A 13,391-nucleotide genomic window follows, 5' to 3' on the forward strand; every position below is an offset into this window, starting at 1 on the left:
AAGGCCGCCGCCAACACTGCGGATGGTAGGAAAGAGAAACGTTGTTGCGACGCAATTATGATCGGGCATAATGGGCCTCAAACGGCAGATTGGGTTCCGCTCCGTACAAGGTAGTAGGAGCAAAAAGGAAAAGAGTTCATCTTCCTTAGCTTTTCATTGCGTCGCGATGCCGTGATTTAACCGTGAATGCCGATTGTTGGCTGCATATTTTCACGCGATTAATGCGAAGTGAGTACTTAGCATTTTCCCGATCAGTCAATTATACATTGTGCAAAATTGTGCGCTTTTGAAAACTCAATTATGCCGCGTATATCGCATTTCCTAATAAAAATTATAAAACATATAATTACATTTGATGCACATTCAATGAAATTTAATTAATCTAATTTTCATTCAATAATTTTTAAATCATGGCTAATTGATTCTCGCACAAAGTAACATTGAAAGCTAAATCAAAATAGTTTTGAAACATAAAATCAAAGTAGTAAAAAATGAAACAGATTTCATGTCGCCAGTGTTATTGCAACTTAAAGTTTTCCTTAATAGAATTGATTTGTATAATTTAATTATAAAAAATGTTAAGAAACTATCATGACAGTCTTTAGAATCTGAAAGCAACAGTTTTTAATGTTACTGAAAGATCAAATTTTCTGAGAAGAGATAAACGTTACCTGTTTTTCGCCTTCTTCTTATGTTCAAAGCAATGAAATATTCTCCGAATTAGGCTTATTTTTCATGAACCCATAGCAAATCGTTAGAGAAATTTTGTTTCATTTCAAAATATCAGCGTGACATCTTGGAGGTTTTAAAAAGTTAAAAGCCGCCGAGAGCGGAAAATGCTTAACGTTTCGTCGGAATTAGGTGTACCTGGGTTAAGGCGGCAAGTTTCCCCTTTTTGTTACCACAAAACTAAAAGTTGACCGAAAAAGATGCGACTCTTTCCTGCCGAATACCCTTTACAAGACTATTATCGAGAAAGCGTGAAGATGGAAACATGCAAAGATTTCGAAAATCCGCATCGAATCGAAATTTTCGGCGAGGTCGTAAATAAACTTGAGAACTCGGACAAAGGAGCTTCTACTTTGCATTTAACTACTTTATTATATCGTAAATCAGCTTGGTAGGGTGAGGGACTGGAGTGAGTTACCGAAGGGTAGTTTTGTGTTACGCTTTGAGCGAGGGTATTTGAGAGTTTGAACAAAAAAGTAAAAAAAAGTGTTAAACTCAAAGATACAGTTTAGCGATAATATCTCGATGCAAGTGTTTTTATTCTTTGATGAATATTTTCCGCCTATTGTTTTCCAATTTCATTAAAGTTTAATATTTTGCTTTATTTACTTTGTAATTTTTATATTTTACTTTATTTATGAAATTTTACTTTTTAATATAAATTTTTCTATTATGTCTTTATATTTTTTTATATTATTTTATTATATTATATAAAATATTGAAGATGAATAGTTACTTAAATATTTTTAAACATACAGTCATTATTCACTGTTTTTAAATACGTATACAAAATAAGTATACAATTGAATTAAATAAATAAAACTGAAACGGTATATAACATGTTCTTTTTTTGCAAGAATCATAAAGATGAAATTATTTTGTTTTATGCAGTTTGTTGAATTTTGATTTTATAATAATATTAACTTTTTAATTGTATTATATACGCTACCAGAGACAAAAAGAGAAATAATTTATTTAAAACTAATCGAGATCACATATACAACGCATTATTACAAAAATATTAATTAATGTCAACAATATTATATCACAATCAAAAAGCATTCATCTATAAATTACAATTTTACTTTTCGTTCCAAATTAATATTTTATTTCTTAAATAACATTCTCTTAGACTTTCATCATTCCTTGACAAATTGTTTGAATCGTGCGAAATAATAAATATAACAAATTGATTCTATCGTTTAATCATATCTTTCTCCTAATTGCAATAGCCCTTGTTAGAGTTATAGAATCTATCGGAACTTTTGCATAATTTAGGACTTCCTCTCTGGAGGAACACGTACTCGAGGTATATTAAGGACCCTCGACCTTCTCCCTGTCTCGCTTGCTCTCTGTTTCTCTCTCTCTTTCTTTTTGCCGGCTCCTCGGGTCGGCGCATTAGAGGGTGTCCTGGGCGTGAAGGTGTCCGTCATAATTTGCCACCCGGCGCATAATCCCCGTGACAAAGGCCGACAAAGTGACGGCTGTTACTTGGACCGGCGGCACACCGTATACTAGCTGCACGGAATCCGGTAGCAGGTAAAACGTTTAAAGATACCGTGCGCCGCAGTCAAAGAGATGAATCACGCCGTAGATAAATGGCCGCGATCTGAACCGCTTTTTATGGCAAAGCGCGGCACACTCGTGTATTCGTGTGAGCTCCGAGTATGCGCGGATGCATCGATATTTTGTTATCTTGAGCACACAGACAAAGAAATCATGTCTAGCAGCGAAATTTTCCCTGCAATTGCTGTCGCCTTGAAAATTCCATGGAATTTTCAGGAATATCGTTATTGTAATTAATGTTACGCTCCGTCACTGTAAATTGCGTAACTAAAACTGAATCAGATTAAATTAGAGGCGATAATTATTGCATTCTTGTCGCTTTAAAGGATATTAATCCATCTACGTTTAATCGAGTATTCAGTAGACACCGCGATTAAATTTTATTATCGCGCTTTTATTTGCATTTTATTTCTTTTTGTCATGGTACATCCATTACAATTTCATAAGTTAAAAGAGACATATAAAAGCGAGTTTAATTATCAGCAGATGATTGAAAACATTTCCCATTGGAATCATTCTCGACCTCGGTTCTCGCAATATTAATAAAACTCTGCCGTGCTGCTCGATATCGACGTGATTTTATTCGTTTTATATTTTCATTCCATCCCAAATGAACAAATTCTCCTTGAAATTTTTGTATTTACGACATACGGTTTTTAAATATTCGCATGATTTAGTACATGTCTTTTATATATATATATATATACATATATATATAAATTATATATATATATATAATTTTCACAAAATACTCGGTTGTTGCTCGATTTTTATGTATTTCTATAGATATTTGTTGAATTTGCACGGACGATAAAAAACTACCTTACTGCAAATAGAATATTAATATATTTTCGATAATATTACACATAGTCAAGAGATATTATCTCGTTCGATAAAAAAAAAAGTATTTATCTCCTTGATATCTGCAAAGCTTTAAAACATTTTTACGATATCAGTTTTCAAGAAAACGATAGTGTTGTGCACGGTAACAAAATGCGACTCGTATTTCCCATAAATATTAAAACTATGATAGATATTTTTTGTAAAGGGGTATCAATACGCAAATGATATCACATTCTCTTAAACATAAACCAAATTTAAACGTGCGATATCACAACTTTATCCCACTGTAGCAAGATACGCGCGGAATCGATTTATTCGCAAGTTCGCACAAGCAAGCTCTACCTCCGCACTTCAGCTAGAATGGAAACGTCGGACAGCAACGCTCTGCTTTACGATTGCGTCCTCGACAAAAGAAACGTTCACTTCCGCGAGATTAAGCAGCCCCGGCTGATCCGCCTCCTCCGTCGCGAATTCATTTGTTCCACACCTGATTCCTCCTCGTGGTCGACTGCTTCTCGTGGCTGGTGATGCGTGGCATTCCGCCGATGCGGCGTGCGCGAATGCACACGCACGGCAGAAGAATAAAGAAAGAAAGAAAGAAAGAAAGAAAGAACGAAGAAAGGAACGAGGGCAGTAGGAGCGTGGAATTTATTCATACCCTGGGACGTGGGCTCCCTAAGCACATGCAAGATAGAACGGAACTTTAGGAAGACACACGCATGATCCACATATATGATGAATACACTCCAATCTAGCATCGAAGATGCAACGGATGCCTTAAACATGAACCACCGACGCAGTATGGAATTGCGACAGTGCGCGATTCAACGTGCGGTTTCATACGTATTGAATGATTTAGGTTTGCAGAGGCATTTTAGTTATTCGCACACGGTATGTTTTTGCGTGCGATTTACATCTTTCTGTGTAACATCTCTTTGCAATCTACGAAACGCGGCGAATTCCATTACTCTGTCCCATTCTGAATCGCAAACACAGGATCCTTGATTCAAACAACAGGAGAGTGTCTCTCTCACGCACATTAGTAGTAACATAATACAGTTATAAGAGAATGCGCAACGTAGAGAGAGGGAGATAGGGAGACAAAAACAGTGAGAAGAAGAGGGGCGCATAAGGGAGACGAAAACAGGTTAAAAATAGCCAGAGAGCGGATCGCGGTCGGCACCTTTGAGAGGGCCCGCGCGTCTTGCCGGCCGGCCCGAGAGTCGTTGATCGTTCGCATCGCGTTTCGTCGTCGTTCGGATGTTGATGATGATGGTGAGAGACCGTCTCGTTACCATTACGAGGGCCGACCGACCGGCTAACACGCACCGCAAACCATGCATTACCATAACCGCGCGCGCGCAAGCGGCGCGGCGCGGCGCGGCTCCTTGAGAGACGAGCGAAAGTAAGCGTCAGCTTTCGACGCGCTCTCGCAATTTAACGAGCGCGGATTCTGTGAGCGCGAAACGAGAGAGGTAGAGGAAGAGGGCACCGCCGGGGGTTGCTAGATTACGTTCTCCCGGATAAGGCCGACAGCGGTTTTCATCCCCGTCCCTTTCGGCGAACTCTCGACGAACTCCCGGCTTAACTCTCCTAGCTTCTTGAGGAAAATGATTTTTAACGGCACGCTGAAGCTATTTCCCCTGCTTCGTTTCAAGTTTTATTAAGATTATGAAAAAAGAGAGATATATGATTTCGCGCCCTCATTTATGCGGCTTACGTGACTTCCACGTAATTTATATTACAGCGAGATCATCAGGCCGTGTAACAATCCTACAATTAATCTGAAGATACGTCGCGTATAACGAACCGCCGTAGCTGCAGAATGAATATTCATTATTTTTCATTATCATCGATTTCATCAAGTGTGCTCCCCGGTCGCCCGTAATGCAAGATAATGTAGCATGCAAACTCGACGTTAAATTAAAATGCGGGCGTGCGGTATCTTGCCGTTGTTTAGAGGCACGCGTTCTGATATGAACCTGCACATACACATCCGTCTTAAGAATTAACGATGTCTCGTTGCACTTATTCCTGTTACTTTTCTTTGGAGTAACTTAATGTTATTGCAACACAAAGAAAAAAATATGTGTTATATTTATGGATATTATATCTTCCTTCAATCCTTCAAGCGAACTGAACTGAATATCCCCACATCTGTGTGTTCCAAAACTATCGACATCAAACTCTCTTTAAAAAAAAAAAAGAAAAATTGTTTCTGCATTTGAAGAAACATACTTCAGCGCGAAGATTATCGCCGATTTCCTTTCAGATTTTTCTCATCGCGATATATCAAGATCCGCAAGTTGGTATCGCGGATAGGTATAGCTTGCGAGAACTCGAGTTTCATCGGATTAGGTTGCGAAAGCCTCGGCTCGAGGCATACCTTTCGCACGGATGACGGCGCATTCGAAACTATCCGCGATCTTGTTTCCGTGCCGCTTCGTCGGCAGAAGATCAGCCTCTTTAACGGAGTGAGGAAGAAATCCGCACGAGGTGACGCGAGATATGCGCTCGATGCCCAGCGATTGAGCTGTCCACGGGGATAGATGTCGGACGGACTTCGCTATGCGTTCCTGCACCGATCGTCTGATTTCCACACAGAAGCTAAAGCGCAATATTTCCTGTATCTTTACGGTCACTGCTATGCTTCACGAATAGAGCGCATTTATTTGAAACTGTGTGGATGTTTCTCCCTATTAATCTTGATACGTTTCTCCAAAAAAATATAACACATGGAAAAGACAAGCATGAAACATGCACAATTGATCAGAATTCTTAATGATTGAGATCTGATGTTCTATGCAAAGTGTTCTGGTGCAGAGGGCAATGTTATCGCTCATTCGCATATGCTACTCGCAAATTAATTCTGAAATTGGGAGGTTATTAGTCAATATCAAAATATCCTAAGGTATGTAAATGCTTTACCTGTACCCTAAGCACTTGTACCTCAATATCCAGCAGAAGCAAATATTTATGTGTGTATTAGCACGGTATATAGTAATTAATATTACATCCCGTAATAATCAGCAGCGGTAGACGTATATCACTCTTATTTAAATCAGTATCCGAACGAACGACACAATGAGAGGGAAAGACGCGTAAGTAACTGCCGTAATTTACGTCGATGGTCTCGAACGAGAGGAAGAGAAAAGACAACGGGATCGAGGGAGAGGGTGAAAGAAGCAGGCAGATAAAGAGAGAAAGCAGAAGATAGGCGCGCATAAAAGGGTGTAGGGAAGGAAGAGACGAGGAAGGAAGAGAGAGCAGGTGGCAAGATAGGGTATACGCCAGTGGATTAAGGCACGGAGCGGCGAGTCAAAGAGATTTTCTCCCCGGCCCGTCTCGGCAGGGGCCCCTCGTCCTAACAAGGGCTGAAATATGACTGCCTTGCCCTGCCTCACCTTCGTTCGCTTGCTTCGCTCAGCTTCGCCGCGCCGTGCCGTGCGGTGCCGCGCTGTGCCACGCCGCATCCGAACGTCGCACGAGGGAAAAGTGAAGGAGATATCTCCTGGCAACTAATTTATCGGTCGGCCTGCTTGCCGGCGACCCGCGAGATCAACGCACTTCCTCGACACCGGGTTCATAAACTAGCTCTAACATAGATCGCGATTCTCGTTGGCGCTAATTGTCCGTGCAGCGAAAAAGCGCCGCGAACCTTGCCAAGAGGGCAGAATTCGACTCAGGAGGGAATCTCAGACATCGTTCGGTTATCGATTATTGTAATTCTTCGCAGTAGGATTCGGCATGAATAAGTTTTGCAAGTGTTACCTTAGTGAGTCTAGCCAAGTTTACTTGAACACTGATAACATGAAAGATAAAAATGAGAAAAGCTTTTGAATTTTAAATGTATGTTTGGTAACGTAAGTAAGTACGGATATTGATTTGTGCATTTACTTTGAAAGAGAGATTCTATTTCATCAAAATTTTTAGCTGAGGATTACTTATTAAGATGTTTAATATCTAAAATTATGCACGTCAATTATTTCCTAATTAATTTGATTAACGTTGCATATAATAAATTATCAATTACTATATATTCAAGATTTAATTATGGCGGGATAATATAATATTGGAAATGTTGGAATAATTTAAACGGCGATGTGAAAAACTATGGTGAAAGTTGAATATACACAAACGCTAACGCATTGTGTATTTCGAATAACATTAGCAGGAGCGTTCAAGCTATGCACACGTTGCAAAGTGCAATCAAAGGTTTATTTTCTCGAAATGGACGATGCGGAAAGTTCAGCGAGCTGGCTGCCGTGCCGCTCTCGCGGTCCATGTATTTAAAACTACATTTCTGCAGATCCGCATCCGAAGCGGAACTGCACGACCGTTGAATAACACGGTTGAATCACAACGACCACAGACATCCGGCGCCGCAAAGAAAACTTTTGTATTCGGATTACCTAAAGAAAGCAACGAACTGAGAGCAGCGGAAAATTTTCCGCACCCTCTTCCTTGTAATTTCCTTCTACGTTGTGCATTTTTCAGCGCGCAGAATACATTATAACAAATTGTGTGTCTTTATGTAAAAGAGCCGGCTTAACTTTCTGTTATGACTGTTAATGACTGTCCTTGCTAAATTATTTCAGTTTCAAAAGCCAGTAACCCGATCTCGCTTCCCTGCATGTCGTATCTTAGTTAAATTAGTTAGCTTCTAATTTCTCTGTCTTGTGTTGTACGTTAATACAGAATAGGGTTGGAAAAGAACACACAATAGTAGTAATAACTCTTACTCGCCAAAAAAGTGTCACAGTACATATAATTTCATCTGTGATACTGTTTGTATATATTATATACAGGGTGTCTCAGAAAGAATGGGACAATGCTCGTATGCAGATAGAGTGGACTTAACTGAGTCGAAAAGTCCTGTACCATTTTACAATTTTCGCAATAGTTGACGAGTTATTAATTATTAAAAATTACTGTATTATTCCGGCCTACCGCCGAATGCAAGTAAGCGGCGAGATGCGACCGCCTAGTGATCGAGGTTGCTAGGCGCGCGGGGTGTTGTTTATTACAAGTGGCCTACCTAGCCATTGCCACTGCGATCGTTAAGCCCGGTGTCCACGATGCTAGAACTCGGACCGATTTCTAGCATCGTGGACACCGGGCTTTAGGCACTCGATCGCTAGGCGGTCGCATCTCGTTGCGCTCTTACATTCGGCGGTAGGCCGGACTAATACAGCGATTTTTAATAATTAATAACTCGTTAACTATTGCGAAAATTGCAAAATGGTACAGGACTTTTCGACTCACAAGGGAAGGGTTTTTAAGTGTTACACTCGGATTTCAAAAATTTTTTGCATGCAGGTAGGGAGGTCTCCAAATAGAAGAAAAAAATAAAAGTAGCGGCCCAAATGCATATTTGCGCGCTACGTGCGCAATTTTCGATGTTAAGTTAATTACTCAAAAATGCTATTTCCAATCGAATTCTTTACATTTTTTATTTCACCTAATACACATTTATATTGCTTTAAATAATTATGTGTGTGTGTATGTGTATGCGTGCGCGTATGTGCTTCTGTGTGCGTGTGTGTACTTATGTGTGTGCGCGCGTGTGTGTGTTTAGAAAATACGAGCGTCTAATGTAATCTCGTGCCGCGCGAGCACAGTGCGTATAAAAGGCCCATTGCTCAAAAATGGTATTTGCATCGTAACTTTTTTAATTTTTTACTGCAACTGCCAGCACACAATTTGGAATAATTGTACATTGCGCAAATCGTAGTTTGCTCTTTCTGCGTGATTTATTGTATGCGACTTTAAATAGATTTGATCAGAATCCATAACGAGGACATAAAAGATCTGGTCAAGGGAGGTTTTTAATTTTTTCAGTTTTACTTTTGGTTTTGATTTCTTTTTAAAGCGTTGTGCATTAGGTGAAATAAAAAATGCAAAGAATTCGATTAGAAATAGCATTTTTGAGGAATTAACTTAACATCGAAAATTGCGCACATAGCGCGCAAATATGCATTTGGGCCGCTACTTTTATAATTTTTCTTCTATTTGGGGACCTCCCTACCTGCATGCAAAAAATTTTTGAAATCCGAGTGTAACACCTAAAAACCTTTCCTTGTCAGTTCAGTCCGCTCTATCTGCACACGAGGATTGTCCCATTCTTTCTGAGACACCCTGTATAGGTACAACGCGATTTCGCCTCTTCCCCCTCCCTCCCGAGGGAGCATTTTTTAAAAGCAGAATCTTCCATATATCCAGACAGTACAAACATCCAAAAGACATCGCAAATATGTCTAAAAGACGTTACGTCTTTATACATATACGCATCTCTAGTATACGCGTACGTGAAAAGGAATAACAAGGGCAGAAGGGCAGAAGGGAAGAATCTACGGAACCGCGGTACCGCGACGGAATTAACGAGCGTCGACGTGATGCCACAATTTACAATCTAAGGTGCGTATTTTCTGGCGGAGATTGATAGAAAAAAAGAGAGGAAAAGAGAGGTCGGAGTAGCGCGCCGCGAACAAAGTATCCGCGCCGACCGTGACTGCGGTGCGGCGGTTGGCGGTTGCACGGTGGTCGCGATGCGGCGCGGCTCGGCGCGGCGGTTGCGGCTGCGGCAGCGGCGGCGATAGCAGCGACGGTTGACGTCGGTGGTAATGGCGACGATGGTAGTGGTGGCGGCGGCGGCGGCGGCGCGATGGTGATGGTAGCGGTGGTCCATCGGAGTAAATATATTGGATGGCGGTAGGATTGGTGGCGGTGTCTTCCGCTCTCTACTTGAGCCGCGTGCCCGCTCGCTCGTTCACGCCCGAGGTGCGCCTTTGATGTGCCGCCTACACCGCGTTCTTGCTAACTCTCCCTCTTGCGCGAGTCTCCGTCGTAACTCGCGCGACGCGGCGGAACCGGGAGATTGGGTTTTTCCTGCCGCCGACACTCTGCCAGCGAGCCGCAAAAAGTCGCTCCTCGCGCCGCGGAAAAATCCCTGCATTCTTAAGGGCACGTCGAGCCGCGCCGTGCCGCCGCGCTGACGAACTTTGACCTTGATTCCCCGGAGGATCGAGGGGAGGAAGCGAGAAACGCGGAGGCGCGAGAGACGGAACATCGATTATGGCCGCTCGTTTCGAGGGCTCGGCCGCGCGCGCTGGAAATGGCGTTTTTGCACGCGCGAGAGAGACCATCTGCCCTCCCCCCTTCCCCGATATTAGGGCGGCTTCTTTGCCAACGGGAAGAAACTGCGCGCAGCAATTCTGAATGTTATCTGTCGTCGTATTGTTGTTGCTCGAATAAACGAAATTGTATTCCGTTCTTAAGAATTTCGAAGAAAATTGGAAAATTTTAGAAATTGTATACTTATATACGCGTATTTGTATATTCTAAATAAACACGGGGAAAAGTGCGCCTTATACTCGCTTAGGAGATTCTCTGTTAGCCGGAAAAATAGTTGCATTCTCTTTTTTAACTCATTCAAAAATCAGAATTAAAACAATATTGAATACAATGAATTACTTATAAATGTTTGTAGTTGCGCGTCTTGACTGATTTCTAATCTCTCGAGACTCATCTCGAGAGAGATGAAACACGACAGGAGCATCTGATTGTGAGTCTGACAAGAGCGTAACTCGACAGTCGGCTCGCTCCGAGAAATCGGAGCCGGCTGGCATCAAACGAGTTAGGCGAAATCGGACATAACGGCGCGGTAGCGGGCGCGTAGGTAGGCAATCATTTTACGGGAGCTTATTTCGAAGATCTCCCTCTCTCGCTCTCTCTTTCTCTCTCATGCGTTGCATTGCCCGCTGCCCTCGCAGCATCCATCTCCTCTCTTCCTCCCTTCTTCATATTCATCTCGCGGCCGCTTCCTCGCCGGGAGATTCTTCACGCGTGCCCGATCCCGGACTTGCGCGTATCCGCGGTTCTTTCCGGAAGCCCCCTTCGCGAACCTCGGCGCACATCAAAGGTACCAGCCGCCAATCCTCGACGCCGTACAAATCGATAATACAATTCGTAACTGCCCTGTAACGAGGTTCGTCTCTCGGCAATTTTCTTCCCTCGCGAGGCTATCGAGATATCGAGGGATTCGTAACGACCGGAGGAGCGGGGTTTACAGCGGCGACGCCGCGGCCCGCCGCGTTTTCTCGAGCCGTAAATGGGAAATTGCCTTCGCGTGTTCGCGGCCGCTCATCTCGATCGCTAATTAGACCCGCCAAGGGTATGAATCCGTGGCATAAGCTTGTAGCGTGAAGCTCGCCGTTCGCGTTATATCGTTATTCGATTTGTGCGTCTCGTGCACGCACCGTATATTCCTGCGGGGTTTATTTCGCTTCCGTCTTTTTTTCTTTTTGTTTCATGCAGCATCGACTACTAAACTACCACACGAGCTACTGAACTGACTACGAACATCTTGCGGATACGGATTTAGGGAATAGGAATCTTTCGGTGCTCAAACTAAAAATCTCTCAAAAGCTCTCCAACACATCTTTGAATATTAAGAGAAACGTATCCCCTTTTGTTTTAAGCTGAAAGATTAAAAACTATGCCTTTGGCGCTACTAAATGTGTAATGTTAAACATCAAAGACCCCAAGCAATGTATGGAGTAACAAATTCCTTGAAATTGCTAAATGAAAACGGTCGACCATTCCATTTACGAACATATCAATATTAAAGCGATGAAGTAAATAAATTAACGGAACATCCCCCTATGAATATATATCGTATGATCGCGATATTTCCGGTCTGGACAATTTTCACGTCCGCGTATTCCGCAGCAATCCCGCGTAATCGGCCTACGCCGAAAAACAGTAATCCGAAAAAAATCGAACCACCAGCAGGCCCAGAAAAATATCCCGGCTTTAGCACGACTAGCCTGTCCGCGAGCACGGCAACGGCGATTGATTAGATATCCCGCGGAATCACGAAACAATCGATCGCGCTCCCAATCGGCCAATGAGATAGCCGGTTATGCCAGGAGAGCCGCGAGGCCGAATCTCCAGGTCGGACCTCAACAAATTTGCGATCGGTTAGCGAGGGCACACGTATTTGTTTAGGTGTCTTCCCGGGGCCCTTTCCCTTTCCTTCGCCGAACCGAAACCCCGTCCCTCCTCTCCACCATCCTTGCCGGTTCCCCCTTGCGCGCGCCCTTTCTCCCCGGTGCGAGAGAGTCTCGTTCCTTCTCGCAACCCGTTCTTCCCTTCCTTCTTCCCCGCCGCCCTCTCGCTCTTCACCGTCGTATATATCTATGTATATCGGCCTGAAGCGGCGCACCCGCGCGCGCAGTCGGTTCACCGTACGGTGGACCGTGAAACGTTTGATCTCACCGCCAAGCCAGATCGGCAAAAGGCCTTTTTCTGCGGGCCCGAGTAAGACGGAGAGCGAGTGAGAAGGGGTGAGAGAGGGGAGGCAGCTTGAAGCCGGCCTCAAAGACTTGACTGATGACTTGCGGCCACGACTCGGGTAGAGGAGGCAGCCGCTAAGGCTAAGCCCGTCGGGCGTTACGACCTCGTGGAAGATCGGCGGCGTCCGAGAGCAGCCGCGCGTCGGCCTCGATATCCGCCGGGTTTACCGGTCCCCGTCGATTTCTCGGCGCGACGCGTGCCCATTCGTGTGTCCACGCTCGCGGGCCCTTGCGGGACGCACGCCGACCCACGGCCACGGTGATTCGTCGTCGCCCCTTTGATCGTTGGGCCGCGATGCCGACCGCCGATGCCGCCGTCTCGCTTTCCCTCGCAAGCACGGAAAGCCTCGGTCGCACCACGCGCACGTTTTTCGGGGACGTTGGATTTAGATCTCGTTTAGACACGACTAATCGAGCCGTCAAGCGTGCCGGACGAAATTACGCTCTGATAGTTGTTTCTTCCCCGAATCATCTCCTTCTGGAAGAAGGAGAACGCACGAGGGATCGCGTTTTCGATTTAACTTCGAGAAGTGTAGGTACAATTTTATGCTTTATGATGCGCGATTACTGCGTATGGATTCAGCGAGGAATGAAACACTTTAAACTGGATAATTCATCTGTTGCTAGCGTGATACCAGTGAACATTTGCCGCTTACAACTTTTAAAAGCCTTTGGAAAAAATATCTTTCAGAGAGTAAATGTCTCTTAAATTTCTGCCGTAATATATCTGCCAAAATATATGACAAAAACGGCGCGTAAAACTTTTTATTGCGATACGCTGCAACGTAAATGATAAAACACCCAGCACTTTAATAGAGTCCTGGAAAAAAAAAGATGACGCGCGCCGTACATTGTACTACACACGTAATATATTACGATCAAAAATTTTCTTAAAAA

General features: G+C 43.4%; 1 protein-coding gene across 1 annotated transcript in view; it reads right to left on the reverse strand.

The window, feature by feature from the left end:
• Positions 1–13,391, reverse strand: part of LOC105280183 (palmitoleoyl-protein carboxylesterase NOTUM) — a 28,833-nt gene that overhangs the window by 6,575 nt on the left and 8,867 nt on the right. The gene's annotated exons all lie outside the window — the stretch shown is intronic.

Source organism: Ooceraea biroi, chromosome 2 (genome assembly GCF_003672135.1).
Source record: "Ooceraea biroi isolate clonal line C1 chromosome 2, Obir_v5.4, whole genome shotgun sequence".
NCBI classification, from domain to species: domain Eukaryota; kingdom Metazoa; phylum Arthropoda; class Insecta; order Hymenoptera; family Formicidae; genus Ooceraea; species Ooceraea biroi.